This window comes from Pinus tabuliformis, chromosome 2_1 (genome assembly GCF_031772625.1).
Source record: "Pinus tabuliformis cultivar Carrire ecotype Pingquan chromosome 2_1, CPIR1, whole genome shotgun sequence".
Lineage (NCBI taxonomy): Eukaryota > Viridiplantae > Streptophyta > Pinopsida > Pinales > Pinaceae > Pinus > Pinus tabuliformis.
In genome coordinates this window covers 512509587-512529015 of record NC_142299.1, presented here as the reverse complement: position 1 = coordinate 512529015, position 19429 = coordinate 512509587, and the positions used below count along the sequence as shown (strand labels likewise).

At 39.8% G+C, this 19429-nt stretch overlaps 1 protein-coding gene across 1 annotated transcript in view; it reads left to right on the top strand.

Moving 5' to 3' along the window:
• Positions 1-19429, top strand: part of LOC149201209 (uncharacterized) — a 272911-nt gene that overhangs the window by 252699 nt on the left and 783 nt on the right. The gene's annotated exons all lie outside the window — the stretch shown is intronic.

Genomic DNA, 19429 nt, shown 5'->3' with positions numbered 1-19429 from the left:
ATTTGTCATGCAAAATTACATATGCCCATGGATGGACTTGAGTTTTTATGGGGTTTTGGGCCTCCAGAAGGTCAAAATACATGCAAAATTTGACTTTCTGCCCCTTTTTTGAGTTGCAGAAGCAGTTTTGGGAGAATTGACTTTTGATTGGGCAAATGACCTCCAAATCCAAAAATTCCAGTTGGGTTGGAAAGTAGACTCAGAGACCTTTCCAACGAGCTATCCTGCACCTCATTCTGACACCGGGAAGGCCTCCAAACAGAGCTCCAAAGTGCGCGACCCGTTGAAGAAATGTGCGCGACCCGTTGAGGAAACTTGCTAGATTTGACCAGTTCAGCCCAGAAAACGCAGTTTGGCTCCAGTTTGACTTTTTGAGGTGGATGGTGGTCCTCTTGGATGTAATTGTGACACTTTTTGGATATTTTTACTCTTGTTTAACTCTTCTAGAAGATTCTTGCATGTAAAGGGTAAAAATTGAATGTATGAACTGGTTTCCAAGTTTATAGAGGCAAGTTGTTTTGACTGCCTATTTTCTAGTGCTTAGTTTAGAAGTGGTTCAAACAGCTCCTAGGATAGTGAGCTCGACCCATGGAGGCAGGGAAAGAGGTTAGATCATCTATATTATGTACTTTCTTGCTTATTTTCATGGTTGGACTCTTGAGGGAGAAGCTATCATTGTATTATCACTTGTATCTCTGCAATTTTTGGCTAAGGAAGACCAGGGTTTTGCAGTCATCTTTGGGATTCTTTTGGATTCATGTGTTGATGGTGTGTTTCTTCATGTTCTTGTAAGCTTTGTTATGTGATTCATTTCCTTTCTTTACTGCTGCACATTAAACAAATGAAGTGTTAAAGTATGAATTCATGCTAGCCATGCTCTGCTTTTAAATTTGTTTAATTTCAATGTTTTCTACTTTCTAAAGGGAATTCAAAGTGATTGTTTGCTCTCTTTAGCTCCTCATCTTTCATTCCTGACCATTCATTTCAGTTAAAGGCATCAACGCTGTCTCCTACCTCGCCCCAAGGAACCCCCTGCAGAAACTGTGTCCAATCCCCGCACCCAAAATTGCAATTCCTCAATTTGCCACCAAAAACCCCAAAAACCCCCAAAATCAACCTTTATAACCAGTTTACTAGCCTAATATCAGTTTTACATAGTTGGTCATCTCATCCTATTGAAAATCTACCGAGATTGACCGGAGAGAGCCTTCTCCTGCCCCGTAGGGCTAGCTACGAGGCTGAATGGTTTGATGTAGCTTTGAGGTTTGCCTTTTAAGCCTGAGGTGAAATTTCAAGTGCTAACAGGGGGCATGCTACACAACTCTCCATTAGAAAAAATGAGATGCCCAAAGTAGGAAAAGACAAAGTTCAGTGGCCAAGCTCTAAGAAATTCACCACTAAGAAGGAAGGGAATGACTAACAGAGCTTTCGAAAGAGGACAGGGTGATGAAGACTTGGAGAGTTCTCATATATATTGATGAGGGAAATGTTGAATCAAATGTCTATACTGGTGAGATGGTCTCCATCATATGAGAAAGGGAAGAAAATTTCTCTACCTTTCAGCTCCATAAATGTCTTGTTGCATAACTAATAATGCTAGTGTCCTTAAATCATTGAGGGATTTGATATCCATGCCATCTATCTTGATGCTTTAAAGACATTGCTGATATGACTCACCTAGGATTACAACTTGATTTGATTTGATTTTTTTAGGCTGAGAAGATTTTTATGGCCCCTCCTTTCCAAATCACCATAGGTGTACTTGTGGGATTGGATTGATAGTTGTGCTCTATCACTTTCTATCTAGATCTATAGCTTGGATTCTGATTCAAGAGCTCCTTGATTAACCATTTCATTTTCTATGGAGTTTAGATGTCTTTTAACTCGAAAGGTAGAGGATTTGTGGAAGGCCTTTAGAAGTAATGTTTCCCTTTGGAAAATGCTTGCTAGATGAGGAGAGGAGGGAGATAGCTCTAGTTTCAGTGCTCAAATTATTATGGTCAAGTCTCCAATTTATCTATACTATATAGTGAGGCTAATCTGTTATACAAGGTGATTCTTTGTGTTGATGTCCAGTGCATGTGTTCCTGCTTTGACTGCTTATAGGGGAAGAAGGGGTTAGTTCCCATGGAGGCTTGATCCTTTCCTACTCAAAGGCTGGCTATATTCACCTTGTTGTTTTCTAGGCAATGTTTGAGTTTTGTTGGACAAAAGTTGAAGGGTGGAGTGTTGTTGTTGCTGGGACCTCACCTTTGATTAAACAAAGGGCATTAGGTGATGTCCTAAAGACTTTGAGGTGAGAATCTTCCTTTGGTTTCTGTCCCTTCAGTGTATTTTGACTTCTAGACCATGAATGTTACTTAGTTCCAAAAAAATGAGCAAGGCATGCTGAGTTTTGGGTAAGTTTCACCAAATTTGGCGAATTTTAGTTTGTAAGTGTGTTGTCACTGAGTAGACATTATAAGATGAACTCGAAAACACTCGTGGATCTTTGTTGAGTTTCACAATGTTGGTGTATATGATAATTAAATGCATGTAGTAGTTAGGAACATAAAGTAATGTCTCGTGAGAGACACAATGTCCTATACAATCAACTTAGCATTAGATTGTCATAACTTGCTTAATTAATTTTTTTTCTATGACTTAATCCATTTTTTATAACGATAATGACGACTTAAAATTTATATTAATTAGCAACATGGCTACAGTTTTTCCTGTAGAACCTCAATACATTTCATTTCCGTATGGAGCTATAAATATAGAAAGCATGAAATGCAGTGTTCCAAAAACGCTGAAATCCAAACATAGTGTAGTTCTTCTCCAAAGCTTACAGGTATAAATTGGTCTAACAGTAGCAAACATAAATAAAACATATATTAACCAGAGACTTTAAATCATTTTGACTTGGTGTATGTGTCATCCTGGCTGGTGGTGTTGGCCTCCTCTCAAGATACGATTCTGTGTTTTTAACCGAAAGATCTTTCTGAGAGTGCTTCCCATGGAGGGAGATTCACATGATTTGCCAAGTGGTCAAGTAGGTCTCAAACAATAGAGATATGCATTTAATTCATTCATATGCCCTCTTAATATGATGAAAGCATTTCTAGATTACTTCTCCCATTCACAAAGAGCTAGAATGTGGTTAGCAACTTCAACAGAGAGGCATTCCTTGGCTTTGTTTGTCTCACCATGCTTAGACTTGACTCGGGTTCTCTATGTCTCTAATTTCTTAATGGATTCACAAAGGGTGGCTTTCATTATTGACAATTCCATTGAACAAACATTCACACAAGATGCACCTCCCTCACACCTCCAACAGTTGTTGGGTAGGGGGCATGCTACACAGCTCTCCATTAGAAACAATGAGATGCCCAGAGTAGGAAAAGATAGAGTTCAGTGGCCAAGCTCCAAGAAATTCACCACTAAGAAGGAAGGGAATGATTAACAGAGCTTTCGAAAGAGGACAAGGTGATGAAGACTTGGAGAGTTCTCATATATATTGATGAGGGAAATGTTGAATTGAATGTCTATACTAGGTGAGATGGTCTCCATCATATGAGAAAGGGAAAAAAATTTCTCAGCTCGATAAATCTCTTGTTGCATAATTACTAATGCTAGTGTCCTTAAATCATTGAGGGATTTGATATCCATGCCATCTATCTTGATGCTTTAAAGACATTGCTGATATGACTCACCTGGGATTACAACTTGATTTTATTTTATTTTTGGAGGCTCAGAAGATTTTTATGGCCCCTCCTTTCCAAATCACCATAGGTGTACTCATGGGATTGGATTTATAGTTGTGCTCTGTCACTTCCTATCCAGATCTATAGCTTGGATTCTGATTCAAGAGCTCCTTTTAACCATTTATGTAGTTTGCGAACATTTCAGAGACCATACTCTCTACATAGTTTTGGAATTATAATTTCATTATAGATGGTTCTATGTTCATGGTTGTGAGGAAGAATTCTTGAAGCCTAAGAATCCAAGTGGTAAAAATTAAAATGTGTTCCTTTCATTTGAAAAACTAGTATTGATCATTTAACCATGCAAAATTTTGAATGTGCTTTCAAGAAGGATGAGACTTACAAATCTACAAGTGTCATTTAGAAATTGGCTTGAGTGTTTTTCTATATATCATTGACATTTTTGATGTATTTTTTGTTTGACACAACTTAGTTGATAATGTGTTATTAGTCAAGAGGACTAACATAACATGTTGCATTATGTTGACTCAAGTTACCTATTGATGTTGAATTTTTGTTGTAATTGTATAGATTTTGTACAATTCTTGTATGATTCCTGTATTGGCCTAGAATATGCCTACTTGTGAAAAGAGAATAGGGTATATATATTTGCAAGTTGTACACTATTAAGGAAAGTGTTTAAAATTATTTGATGACTCTAATGCTTCAAACGATGTTGCCAAGGTGAATAATGTTATTTGAAAAATAGGGTTTTGTTGGAAAATGTAACTCCTACTTGTCTCAGTTGTGATTCTTACTAAGTAAAGGAGTCTGTTCCTAGTAGTTAGGATCTATTTCCTACAGTGGTGTGATTGCATTTGATTAATGAAACGATTCACACCATCAGATTTTATCATGGTATCAGAGCCCTAAGGGCCAGCCCCTCCTGGGCTGAGTTAAATAAGAAAATATATATGAGTTGTTTTAGTTTTTTGTTTGTTTGTCCATCATCGTGGGTCGATGGAGATACGAGAAATTGTTGTGCTCAAGCATTGTTTAAGCATACAACATGATTCAAGATCTCCATGAGGTAAGAATAGTCACGAAGCTAAGGGTTGCATTTCAGACGGCTATAGAGGTAGTCACGAAGTTGAGCGCTGCATTTGAGAGGGATACAGGCAGCAGTCGTCTCCGAGATAGGTGGCGATTTCTGTAGACTGTCATAGCTCTTGGGGTTACTCCAGCAAATTGCGTTGAGGAGAGGCCACTGAGATTGTTGTTCATAAATGCCTATTTTTTTGAGGAATTTACGTTGAGAAGAGGAGGCATCAAAACTGAGGATCTACCTATTTGTGCATCGAAGGTCAAGGTCTGGATTGCCCAGCAGATCAGCAACAGCGGTGGAGCCGTCAGATTGACTATGCAAATCTGTGGTGATGCCGGATGCAATCGAGGATCAATTAGTGGATTTTGAGACTGATGTCGTTAGTGCAGTTCGGTGCAGAGCCTGAAGCCTTGGAGACCGAGATCATTGAAGGTTGAGAAATTGCTTGAATGTGTTTTGTGGTGCCTCCATGCAGGTGGCTGAGATCGTGGGATCTACAGGATTTGAGAGGATCGCTGCATAGATTGCTGGCTGTGTTGGAAGCCCGTAGTCATGTGAATTTGCATTTGTTCAGGAGGGCGCATCTCTCGCCGACAAGGCAGCGTGGGAATATGAAGCTCCGGTATGTTAGGGTTAATGTTATAGAGGCCTAGGATCTTCAACCTAGTGATAAGGCCTGGTATCCTGAAGTGACTGTTGTGAAGGCTCATATAGGTAACCAGATGTTGAAGACCAAGTTTTCCCAAAGTCAGACCACGAATCCCCTCTAGAACGAAGACCTCCTCTTTATGTCAGCTGAGCCATTTAAAAACATCTGGTGCTTAGTGTTGAGGATCGGACAGGGCCCAACAAGGATGAAGTGTTGGGGAAATCGTATCATTCTTATGAACATTATATCAAGGAGAATGGTTCACAAGACTGTGAATTCAAAGTGGTTTAACCTGGAGAAACCGATGCTCGCCGACATGGAGCCCAAGAAAAAGGAGATAAAGTTTGCAAGTCAGATACACTTGAGGCTCTGTTTGGATGGCGAGTATCATGTTCTGGATGAGTCGACACATTACAACAACGATCTGAGGCCAACAACGAATCAATCTCCTGTAGATTCCATGCTTTGACCGAAGAACTAGATCATATTTTAGATGGCATACCATATGATTTATTAGAGATTTTAGATGAAGTTAGAGAGCAATCACATGGTGCCTTGCATTTTGTCAAGATGCATGTATTTCAGGTAAAAATGTCATTCATGTAAATTTGGTTAAAAGAATTGGATGTTGTATTGTGACATTTAGTTTGGCCAACTATTGTCACGAGTTTGAATCTATGTTGGAATTGGCCATTCCAACAATAGACAAATTTATTTGCAGGAATGATTAACCATGAGATATGATGAAGACATGACAGTGAAGATGGCATTAGAGGAGCTGCATCAGAGATTGGAAGATGATGGACAATCGAGTTTGTGTGAATTAGTGTGAGTTTGTGGAACAGATTCATGGTGTAGTATGAGTCACATATTGTAATTAGAACAAATCTACATGTCATATACTCTTTTGTAATGGTTAGTTGTGGTCTTGAAATGTTTTATGTACCTGTTGTAAGACCCAGAGAGGCATGCATACCCTTTGTTATGTGTTCCCTCTGTAAGAGAGTTTTAACACCCTGGAAGAGTGTGTCATGCGAGATGGATACACTTGGGTGGGCCATATTGGTTTTAGACTCCATGAGGTGAAATTTTATATTTAGGGGGAGTTCATCAAGAGGTTGGATGAACCATGTATGTGAAGGACTTCCTAGTAGACTGGCGGTTGCAGCAGTTGGGAACCCATGCATTCTGGTAGATGGTTGTTCCTTTATATGGACATCGACAATTGCATGAACAAGGTACAAGGTGTAATTACGAGACTGGACCAGATGCAGATTTTGCAGATTGATATTCAGACAAGTAGTCATTAAGGGGGAGTGGTGGAAAATGTAACTCCTACTTGTCTTAGTTGTAATTCTTACTAAGGAAAGGAGTTCGTTCCTAGTAGTTAGGATCTATTTCCTACATTGGTGTGTGGTTGATATATTCTCTCAACCAACATATTATGTGTGGATGTATATATGTAATTGCATTTGATTAATGAAACGATTCACATCATGAGATTTTATCAGGTTTCTATTGTTGTCCCTGGGAAAATCTCTATTTGGAACCCTTGAAAATAGTGGAATGATACTTGTACATACCTGTGTAAGTTGAATATTGTTTTTTTGGTAAGCTAGTCACACCTTTGTATTACTTTAAATAAGAAAACATTGTTCATGTACCTATTGGTCTGCCTTTTGGGAAACCAAACTAGTAACACGTAAGTAAGTTCTTTGACAAAATTATTACTTTGACTGTAACAATATAAATATATAAGTCATGTATCCTAAGACTATCAAACAAAGAAATGAGAAGGTTGTATAACCTAATCTAAAAAATAAAAATAATAATAAAAAACCCAACCATCATTAGGGGGAATTTGCTTGTTGGGGTGAAGGTGCAACCTCCTCTTCCTTGTTCTTAGGAAATCCTAATTCTACTACTTTCTTGGAAAGAGAAGTCACCTTGTAATCCAAATTGTCCACTTGTAACTGCATAGTATCTATGCACAAGAGAATCTCCTATTGGGACTCACGTCTTTCTAACATGACTTTACCCATGGTAGTTTTGATTTACCAATAGAGATATTACGTTATTTTCATATATTGGGTGTGCCTTGATCTAGTATTACCCAGGTTTGGATTCCACTGTCCTATATTTCCTTCAACCTCTGTATTTGATAGAAATATTCTTCCCACTCTTGCTTCATTTTCAATAATTTCAATTCTGTTGATTTTTTGTAGCATTGGATGTGCTCTAGCCATGAAAATTGGTGGAGAGGCTAAGGCACATGAGATCTCCAAGACCTAGAAATCGTTTGGAGAAATTCCACTCGGATGAAGAGATATTAAAATAATTAATATTTTTAATGGGGTTCCTAAGTCTAAATTTAGGAAAATTAAAATATTAATGTTTATTAATATAATATGGGTGAGAAAGTTCTAAATAACGAGGATCAAATTAGATCTAATGTTAGCCGTTGATTAGAGACTTAATCTCAGCCGTTGAATCGTCAACAAGAAAAGTATAAGAGGAGGCTTGAGGGTCAGTGGGAGACACACCAAGAGAGATCAAGAATTCGATTTTCTGGGGTAGGGTTTGCTGAGGAAATCGAGTGAGTGATTAGTTGCAATGAGGGGCAGTTCAGTAAGAGGATTTCGATCCAAGGCTCAAGGATACATATCAGAGAGGCAGTAGAGTGCTGAAAGAGGCAGTGCAAAGCCTAGGAAGGCTGACGTAGAGGCAGCAAGGGTTGATGTAGAGGCTAAGGAGGCCAATGCAGAGGTCGCAGAGGGCCAAAGGAGTTGACACAAAGGCCATAGAGGACACAATGAGCTTCAGAGGTTATGTTGAGGTGACGCAGTTCCAGAGGAGTGCGTGGAGCAACTTTCGCTGTCCAGCACAAGGAACAATCAAAGTCACTGTGGGATTGTTCATCCGGTTTTTGATCAACCAGAATATTTGTCTCCGGATAGAGATATTACTGCCAAGGAAATTCTCTGAAGGGTGAGCCATTTCTGGCACCCTAGTTGTATTAAGAATCTGCTTAATAATAAAACCCTCGTATATGCTGCACCGGTTTTCCCGCATTGGGTTTTTCAGGGGACGATTGTCCAAAAATAACAGTGTCCCTTGTGTTGTCTCAGTTTATTTCAATTGTTGATCTGTATATTTGTGAAGGATGCATTTGTGTTTACTTCGATATTTATGATTTTAAATAACTTGTTAATGCAAAGAATAAGTAGGAGATAGTAAACCAGAAAATGAAGTAGGGGTTTCTGATGTGTTAGATTCATAAATTTTCACATGGTATCAAAGCGATTGAAGATCAAGGAGGACTGAAGACACCAACAGAAGAAACCCGAGGATTTGCAGCAGAGAAGCAGCTGTCCCGAGAGATGGCACTGTTCCAGAGCCAGAGAAGCAGAAGGAAGAGTGACGCAGAGGCTCACGTAGTGCTTGTGTCAGCATTCTGAGCTAGGAAGGGAAGACACAGTAGCTGGGAGGAGCCCACGCAATAGCTGTGTTAGTAGGCTAGGCTAGCGCAGAGACAGAAGGGGGGAAATAAGGCCTACATAATGCTCGATCATCTTTCCCAGTCAGGAAGGATCGACGCTGAGGCCGGGAGGAGCTGATCCAAGTCTCACTGTGATTGCGCAGAGCCAGAAGGGCTCAGATTCTTCAGTTGAAGGGGTTAAGGGAGCTGTGCAAATTGTGATTTGAGGAGTTGGTGGGACGCTATTTCTGTCTGTGCAGAACAGTGTCTAAGGAAACAAAACCAAGGTAGAGGGAAGCATTACCTCGACGGATTTCTAGCCAAGAAATCCAGATTTGAGTTGCAGCAACAAAGGGGGATTGGGGAGGAGTGATTCGACAGTTGGCCAATTTCTGGGAGAGAAGTCGAGACTCAGAGGGAGTCTAGAAGAGGAGCAGAGATGGCAGTGAACGAATTGAGGGATCAGGACAGATTGGACGGGGCTTCCAATTTTGTCATCTGGAAGGCCAGGATCCTGGCAATCCTGGATAAACATCGCATCAAGGACTATGCCTTGAAAACCATAGCTGTCCCAGTTGACTCGAATGCTAATGAGAAGTATGAGGAGGCTGAGGCGAAGGCAAAATGCATGATCCTAGATGGGGTCAAAGATCATGTCATACCACATATTGCTGAGAAGAACACAACAAGGGAGATGTGGGAGGCGCTGACCACCTTATACCAGGGCTCTTCCGTGCAGCGGAAGATGTTATTGGAAAATCAACTAAGGTCATATCAGATGCAGAAAGGAGAGGAGATAGATCACTTCCTCCTCAAGTTGCAAGGAATTCGCGACTAGCTTACTTCCGTGGGGTCTACACCGGATCTAGAGTTTATGGTTAGGACTGCTCTGAATGCAGTCTCCGAGGACTGGGAGATGTTTGTCCAAACATTTTGGGCAGAGCGACTCTCCCAGTTGGGAAGAGATGTGGGCAGCTCTTCGACAGGAAGAGATTAGGAGGTTAACCAAGGTAAGGAGTAGTGGTAAGGGAGTTTGAGTCAAGAAGGAGGAGGATGCGGCTCTAGCATCTGTGGGACAACAAGGGAAGAGGAAGAAGAAGGACATCTCCAAGGTCAGGTGCTTCAACTGTGGGGAGTTGGGACATTATGCATCTCAGTGCCCCAGGAAGAAACGCAAGGGAGAAGCTTCCGACTCAAAGGAAGCTCCAGCAAAGGCAGAGACGGATGACGATTATGCCAGGAGTGCTCATGCACCTCTAGTGAAGAGGTGGGGAGACATTGAGTTGTATTCAGGAGGACTACATGAAAGGGGCATGATCTTTGAGGTGCCCAAACTCTTGGATCACATACGACTACAGGATCCCTTAACGACAATAGCATCATGATAGGTGACGAGTAGAGCAAGGTGTGATGGAGCGGCAAGGCAGTGCTAGAGTGCAGAAATCTGAGGTAGTGTGGTGGAGGTTGTAGCAGTGCGAGAGGCACAAAGGTGTTTGCAGTAGCACAATGGTAGCAGAGGGAGCACAAGGTAGCAACAGAGGTAGCTTCAACATCACAAGGCTTCTAGATTGACCGGGATGTCAATGTTTGGGTGGAGTCAGTTACTTACTTCTCGGTAACTGAGTTGCAGTGCGACAACTAGCAGTGGTAGTGCTATGGGCAACATAATGCAACGTTTTGAGAGGGAGCCACAGTACAGATGTAGTAGTGGCAGTGTCATGGGCAACAGTACAGGAAGAAACAGTGCAGGGGATGTGAGGTAGCAGGGCAAGCATCAACACAGATACTGATGTAGTAGATCAACGTGATGTTTCTATGGTGAAGCATTACTAGAGCACATTCCTCACTAAGAGGGAGTGTTGATTTTTGGTAGCATCGGTTGTGCTCTAGCCATGAAAATTGGTGGAGATGCTAAGGCACATGAGATCTCCAAGACCTAGAAATCATTTGGAGAAATTCCACCCAGATGAAGAGATATTAAAATAATTAATATTTTTATTGGGGTTCCTAAGTCTAAACTTAGGAAAATTAAAATACTAATGTGTAGTAATATAATATGGGTCAGAAAGTTCTAAATAACGAGGATCAAGCCAGATCTAATCTTAGCTGTTGATTAGAGACTTAATCTCAGTTGTTGAATTGTCAAGAGGAAAAGTATAAGAGGAGGCTTGAGGGCCAGTTGGAGACACACCAAGATAAATCAATAATTCGATGTTTTGGGGCAGGGTTTTCTGAGGAAATCGAGTGAATGATCAGTCGCAGTGGGTCAATTCAACAAGAGGATTTCGATCCAAGGCTGAAGGATATATATCAGAGAGGCAGCAGAGTGCTGGAAGAGGTAGCACAGAGCCTAGGAAGGTTGATGTAGAGGCTAAGGAGGCCAGCGTAGAGGTCATATAGGGCCAAAGGAGATAATGTAGAGGTTGTAGAGGTTGACGAAAAGGACGTAGTGAGCTTCAGAGGTTGTGCTGAGGCGATTCAGTGGGACAGACTAAGTGCTGATTGGCTGATGCAGAGCCAGAGAGGGTGACTCAGTTCCAGAGGAGTGCGGGGAGCAACTTTCACTATCCAGCACAAGGAACAACCAGAGTCACTATGGGATTGTTCATCGGGTTGCTGATCAACCGGAGTATCTGTCTTTGGATAGTGGTATTGCTGCCAAGGAAATTCTCTGAAGGGTGAGCCATTTCTGGCATCCTAGTTGTATTTAGAATCTGCTTAATAATAAAACCCTCATATATGCTGCACCGATTTTCTCGCATTTGGGTTCTTCTGGGGATGATTGTCCAAAAATAACGGTGTCCCTTGTGTTGTCTCAGTTTATTTAAGTTGTTGATCTGTATATTTGTGAAGGCTACATTTGTGTTTACTTCGATATTTATGCATTTAAATAACTTGTTAATGCAAAGAACAAGTAGGAGATAATAAACCGGAAAATGCAGTAGGGGTTTCTAATGTGTTAGATTCATAAATTTTCACACATTCCTCTCTAGCTACCCTAGGGGTATGCTCCAAAGGCTTTGATGTCATCTTGTGCTCTCATGTGTAAGGAGACTCCATGACCTTAACTTATGTGATGGCTAAGGAAGAACTAGGATGAGACATGAATTTTGATAAAACAAGGTACGGGGGGAGTGGGATAGGGGACGTAAGCAAAACATCATGTGGGAGAGACCAACAAAATAGTGTCCACTAGCCTGAAAGATAAAGCAGAGCTACCTGGAACCATAATATCAATTGGCCAAATGGACTTGAATTTGGGCGCTAACTTATTAACTAACAGTGACCTTCTCCATCTTCACAAGGTGAGGTTCATGAACAGGGCCATAATTACAGTCTAAGTCACCAGGTTCGAGTTCGAGTTCGAGTTCGAGGACCATGAAATTCGAATAAAGTTCGGCAACTAAAATTTTGTCGATAAAATTCGACATAAAATTCGACATATAGAAATTCAAAAAAAAAAATGTATATTAAAGATAGATATATCAGATGCATATGAGAAATGGTATGGCAACTTCAAATGCGTTTAAAGTCTTGATTTAGAAACAGTACAAACTGCTTTATTTCTGTTATTGACAATTGTCATTGGTGATTATCAATCGACCTACCACTGGACCACAGCCCTGCTTACAAAAACTAAATTGTTATGCAACCAGATTTGTACCAGTAAATTCTCCTCATATCACTGATTTGACTTAGTAACCTCTGCCCATGTTACTGATCTGAATCAGTGACGGTCAAACATGTCCTTGTTATTTAGTATTATGGTAGTTTGCTTCATTTTAGTTTAGCGAATCATGGATGGAGTCATGGGTTCCTATTGAATATTTCTTGCAGTTGCAGATTGAATATGGACAATTTAACAACTTTAATTCTGGCACGCCTGCAGTTTTCTCGGCCTGCGGTTTTGCACCCTCGGGCCTCCAGCACTTGCCAAGTTGCCCGGACTCCGCACCAAAGGCTCTGCCCTTTAAACTTAGCCCAGACCAACGCACCAAAGGTTCAAAGCCCTTACGTATCCGGTATCGCCTATCAACTATCGGTATGGAGACTGGACAGCGTTCTGAAGCTTCAGATCCAGGAGTCGGTATGGAGACTGGTAAACACAAGCCCTTACAAGTTACGAGTCGTGACTGGAGACTGGAGTATGGAGTCTGCTGAGTGACGAGTCTGGACCGCCGGCGCCAATGAAACAATGAAACAATGAAACCCAAACAGGAACAATAAAACCCGCGGGCGCGTGAAAAAAAAAAAAAACGAATTTAATGGAATTTCAACGAATTTCAACGATTTTCATGCGATTTTGTTCGTCAAAAAATCGAATTTGACTTGAAATTCGAGTTCGCCATTAAATTCGGCAAACTCGAACGAATATGTTCGTTTGCCAATGAAAATCGCCGAATTTTGAATTTAATGGATAAAATTCGGCGAATCTGGTGACGTAGATTACAATCGTGTTTCCATGACCATATTTGAATACCTTTGTTTGAGATGATGGACATTATTTCCCTTCATTCCATCCCTTTTATGTAGGCATTTGTGAACTCCCATCTGACAGCCGACCACAGAGATGTGTGGTGATGGCATGTTGGGAAGAGTTGGTGGTATCAATGTTGTCCAGAGCAAACCACATGGGGTTGTGTATGTTGAATATTGTTGAAGAAGGTTTCCGTCGTCCATGCTGATATCAGTGATGATTTGTGTGATGTATATTCTTCAACAATGGTAGCAATTGTACTGTATGATTTTCCATGACGATAGTAAGAGCACTTTGTTTTGTAATGGAAATATACAATCGTTCCGCAAGAAATATGGTGAATATGAAAAATGCTAATGGGACTTGGAAACGTTGCTTGCTACAATTAGTATGGTGCATCAATAATAAAGAGGATGATGAAATGGAGGATATAGAGAAAGTGTGAAATGGAGGATAAGACATGGAGTATGGAGATGATGATGATGATTCTTGCAAATAGGACTTGCAATAGGATGTACAATGTTGCTTTGTTGTGATGATTTTTGTATAGATACATTAATCCTTCCAATTGTTTTATTTGTGTAGGTATCTTGGAATGCTTTGTTTCTCAATCTAGTTTGAGGTCTTCATTGACCTATTGCTAGTCATATTTAGTGTCTGTGTACTTGAAAACACTTATGAACCCAAAGTTTTTTTTCCTTCGTTTTTTCATTTTTCTTGTCAAGCTATTGATGCCATTTTCGGTTTTCACTAGTGTCTTACCCCATTTATCCTAATAGGGTTTTCATGAGGAGGAATGCCTTTATTGTAGACCTAAGGTTGCCTCCATGGTGGTTTTTAGCCAAAGGTCTATCCCAAGTGCATTAATAAGGTTTCCACTTGGATATTATATTATTATTATTATTATTTTCTTTTTCATTTGCAATGTTTCTGATATCTAGGTGGCTTGAGAGCATTTTTACTCTCAACCACACCAAATTGTTAGGCTTTGAATATGGTTATGACTTATTCCTTTTATAGAGGCTTATTGTAGATATTTTCTAAAGAGCGATTGCAACAACCCTTGGATTTCTTAGTGATTCACCATGATTTTACAAGATAATATAATTTGGTGAGAGATTCGGCAAACAAATATATATATATATATATATATATATATATATATATATATATATATATATATATATAAAATCACCTTCCATTTTTCCTATGTATCACGGGGATTCGCCCATTTATTATACATTTAAATTTAGGGGGGTTCTTAAAATTTTCCCTGCATTCTACTTGGAGGGCTTCCTATGGAATGAATCCTCGAACGAAGGAAATCGACAATTATACCAGATAAGATTGCTTACACGCAAGGGGAGCGATAAGAATATCTCAAAAGAGAACAATAGTACCTTGTATTAATTAAGAGAATGGTGTGAGATAAACCCTAGACCTTCCTCCTTTATGCCTTCATGAATTGATTTCCTTAGCCTTGTAGTAATATTGAAATAATCCACAAATTGCCTTTGAAAATTTCAGATCGACCAAGCAAGAGAAGAAAATTCACATGTAAACCCTTTTGTCTCATGAAAAATTTCACATTTTGATAGATCTCAACGAGTCCTAATTCGCCAAGTAGGAGAAGGCCTATATTTATAGATGAGGATCTTCAAAAATTCCCTCCTTGGTCTCTAAAAAAGGACTTTCCATCCACAAAATGCTTGGAGACTAAGTTAAGAAAAAATAATTTTCAAAATTACAAGATAAAACCCTCATAAGAGGCAAAATGGTTACATCAAGAAGGAAAGAGGGGTTGATTCACCCTCCAAGACAAGTACGTTCCACTTGCTAAATGACTACATCAAGAGGCAAAGAGGGGCCGATTCGTCGTCCAAGACAAGTTGTTCCACTTGCTAGACCATGGAAACCTTCCTTGAAACTTTCTCCATCAAATGAGGCTCCAACAACTTGATTTGGCCAAGTAAAATGCTCAAATGGATAGGCATAAAGGAGGCCGCTATGCCTCACTGGATGATGGATCTAGACCTTGGTTGAATTCATCTTGAAGTGGCTCAAGAGTTAAATTTCCTTGAAGATAGGCTTGAAAACTTGCTTGGAGAAGATTCTTCCCTTGCAATGTCTCACTTTGGAATCTTCCATGACCTTCTAAGTGGGCTCAACCTCTTCCTTGGACCAAGTAATAATCAACAACTTCATTGCTTGTGGAGGAAACCCTTTAAATTTGAGTTAATTTTGCTTGAATATGCTTGAATTATCCTCACAATGTCTTGCTTGATGAGGCTTTCTTTGCATGCTTGGAGGATACAACCTCCCTTTCTTTCCTTAGAATGCTAGTGGCTAGGCTACGTTGGAGGACTTCAACCCTTTTTGGAGTGAATTTGAGTTGAAATGTTAATTTTCTAGCCCTTGGGGCTTCATCTTCCATCTTAAGACTTAAACATTCAAGTATTTTCCTTGATCTTCCTTTAAATTTCATCCAACCACCAAGGAGAGGATGACGCCATGCCCCATGTGTGGTAATAAATGCTTCAAAATGCTTGGAAGGTGCCCTCTAGCTTGAGCGTTGAGCTGATTTGGAATGGAGATGATACATGCTTGATTTTGCTTCTTTGTCCACCTCATCACTGGTATTTAGAAGTTAGAACTACTCACTCACTTGGAAGCCACTTGGAAAGCCCTCTTGCCCCCAAAAATGGGTCCATTGTTGTAAGTTGTAACTAGAGATCTGTGAAGGCATTCTTATTGCTTCAAAAGACAAGTGATTTGGCTTGCCATAGAGAATCTAAGGGACACCCTCTTTTCCTGAAAAGTTGTAGCATGATGCCTTGTGAGATGCAAATGCATTGGGAACTGTGAGACAATAAGGATGCAAAGCCAAGGCCAAGTGGGGGTTGGGGGGGTTGGGGGAGGGTCTGCATCGGGATCAGAAAGGGCATTGTTATGGAAAAGTCTATATGGTGAACACCCTTACAAGGCTTTATGATGCAAGTGCTCCTGTAAACCATGAGTCCTAGTAGTGTCTAATCCATGATACCTGCGACAACATCTAAGGGTATAGGAAGTTGCTGCACACCAAGGGGAAGTCAACAATGCCACAAAGCCAAACGTACCATGAATAACAACACCAGGAGAACCCATGGCCGTGCACATCAACAGGGATCTGAGAGTCACTTTCATAACAATAACACACACCCACATGGCTATACAAGGCTGTAAGGGACATCCTTGGGGCTTATATAGTGTGGCCAAAAATTCTGGAGTACCCCTGTTGAAAGAGGGGTAACAACTATCTCATTATAAAGGGAGATGTAGTTGTTTAATATATGATACTAAAATAGTGGTCAATTATGTTCCTTGTGAAAGAGATAATTAGCATAATGATTTCTCAATAGTTGAGAGGTGGAACAGAATGAGAAAGGCAAAGACAGATCTAGGATGGAGGTAGTGCACTAATTTGATGGGAAAAATTATGGAACAGGTGTTCATGGTCGAGATTTTGAAGCAGACTAGAACGTATATAAAATAGATCAAGACACATTGGATACATGTCATGTTTATTTAACATTAAGCTAATATTATTTTATGGACACTACTATGGTGTCTATTGTCTATGTCTCTGCATCTTTTAGCCATACATTTGGCTCAGTTCCACTAAATGTATCTCTCTTTGGACATCTTTCTTATTCTCTAGATATCATCTGCCTCTCTCCCCTTCTCACTTCCTAGATGAATTCATCTCTATTTTTCTCTGTTGATTTGTCCTTGTTTCTTATTCAATATATAGATGTGGACTAGACTTCCATTTCTTAGACTACTTAGTGTTGAGAAATCTAGGGCATCAATAGATAGGTGATTTCTCTACTTATGATAATTGCTTGTGATAGTCTTTTTACTTCTTGATTACGATCTTCTCTTCTTGAGTTATTGTTGTATTCTTTTCATCAAGACAATTACCAAATCATGAACAACAAAGAGACAAGAGACACAGTGTATAGGCTTGTCAGCCAGGGCCAAAACCTCTCACTCTGTCAGAGGAAAACAGAAACCCAAACAAAATTTTTCTTATAGATTTTCATTTGACAAATACCAAGACCATGACAAAGACCGTTGACACTAGAGTCCTCTCAAGACCAAGTCACTAGCCTCCTCTTGAACCCTACTCTTCTTCTTCTCCTTCTCAGCTTCCTCTAGAATTTTGGCCTCTCCTTGTCGTTCTGCAACTCCTTTTCTTGACAGCAGAAACCCTAGATCAGATTTGCCACTTGAATAGACTCCTCCTTGAAGGAGATTCTTTTCTCTCTTACTTGGCTTCCTATAGCGAAGATTTCCACCCAAATAAGAGCACTTCGATGTGACTGCAATTTTTTGACCTTCTCTTGACACCTTCGGATCTGCTACATTCGCACGTGGGAGGCTGAACTAGCCCAAATCAGTCCACAACGATCTTTGCTCTCCTTCCTTCTTGCTTCGCTGATGTAGAGGCTTCTTTTATTATGTTTGTCACACTCCTTTGTGGACTTGCTTCACTGAATTTCTTATCTCCAAATGAGGCTGAGTATGGGTATATATAGTCTTTGGTCCATGTCCATTAGGCTGACATGATCCCTAGAGCAGGCCGACTTCATCTTCTAGACTTATTCCTTTGTTATAGGCCGACTTGTGTGAGGGCTAGTGACAAGGTCTTGGAGGGTGAATTTACATATACAAATGACTCTTTTACAAAGTGTAACATGCCTTTAATACATGACAATGACTCTTTAGACTTTTATGACTAGATGACAAAATTCCTAAGGGCTCTCAATGGGAGCCTATACTAAAAGTAAAATCTCTTGTTCATGAAACCTATGATGCAAGTATTACAATAATTTTATTTTTCTTCTTTACATCTCTTACATGAAATCACAATTACATGTCATTATGAAGACCGAACCTAGTTACACTTTTCAACACATAGGTTTTTCATGTGATAAGGAAGCTTGAAGACATTTACTAGCGAGCATTACAGTTGTTTTAAATGTGATTTTGAAAAGCTCCATCTTTAGTCTGCAATGGCAGTGGAATAGGTCATTCTACTCATATTAAATGCAGTTTGGCACTCTTGAATTTAATTCAGCTGTCAATTGTTTGATGCGATGCCGACTCAACCGTTTTTTAATGAATACAAAACTACAAATTTTCAAGTGTTATGAATAGTTGTACCCAAGAAAATAATCTGAAAGAATGTGGTATGGAATGCTGGCAGGCTGGCAAATTTAACTGCCAACCTGCAATTTGTGTTGAGCATTTTATAATAATAGTCACAAATAAATATCCCATGTTTCCTCTCTTCTTGGGATATGTGGATTCTTAAATATTTGGTCAAGATCTGGTTCCTGACCAGATCCATGAAGGAGAGGGATCCATGATGAATTGCGACGATGGATTCTGTCACCTATTCATGGCACAAGTATAATAAAGAAAAAGGGAAAAGTATTTAAAATTATATCTAAACCTTAAAATTACTCAAAAGATTCTTATAAAAGGCTACAATATTGTGTTTAAATTATTAAGCTGTCTGAAGTTTTTAATTTGATCATTATGATCTGCAAATTTTTCTGATTCATATCTTTGGTATGTCTATATTGTTCAAGGACCCTTTCCTTGATAAATCCTTGAATCTGAAAATTTTCAAACATCTGATTTACATCTTCAACCATGCTGTTGGTAACTTTTGTTCCTGGGCATGTAAAGTTTCCATTTCTTGACCTAAGCACATTAATGATTTTTATGTCTAACTCTGCATTCAACGACCTCACATGAAGCAGCAAGTGTTTTCTATTCTTGTGACAGGGAGTGCCTTGCATGTCTCACTATTCATTGGATGCAGAGTATACGTCAAGTTTAGGGGCTTTTTGAAAGCAACATATAAAATAGTCTGGGAGGAGTTACGTTCTAAATTCTGTGATGGTTGTCCATCCCACTTTTATATACAAAGGATAATCACTGCCTTGAATTCAATTAATTGTTTGTCCTGAAGATTGGCATT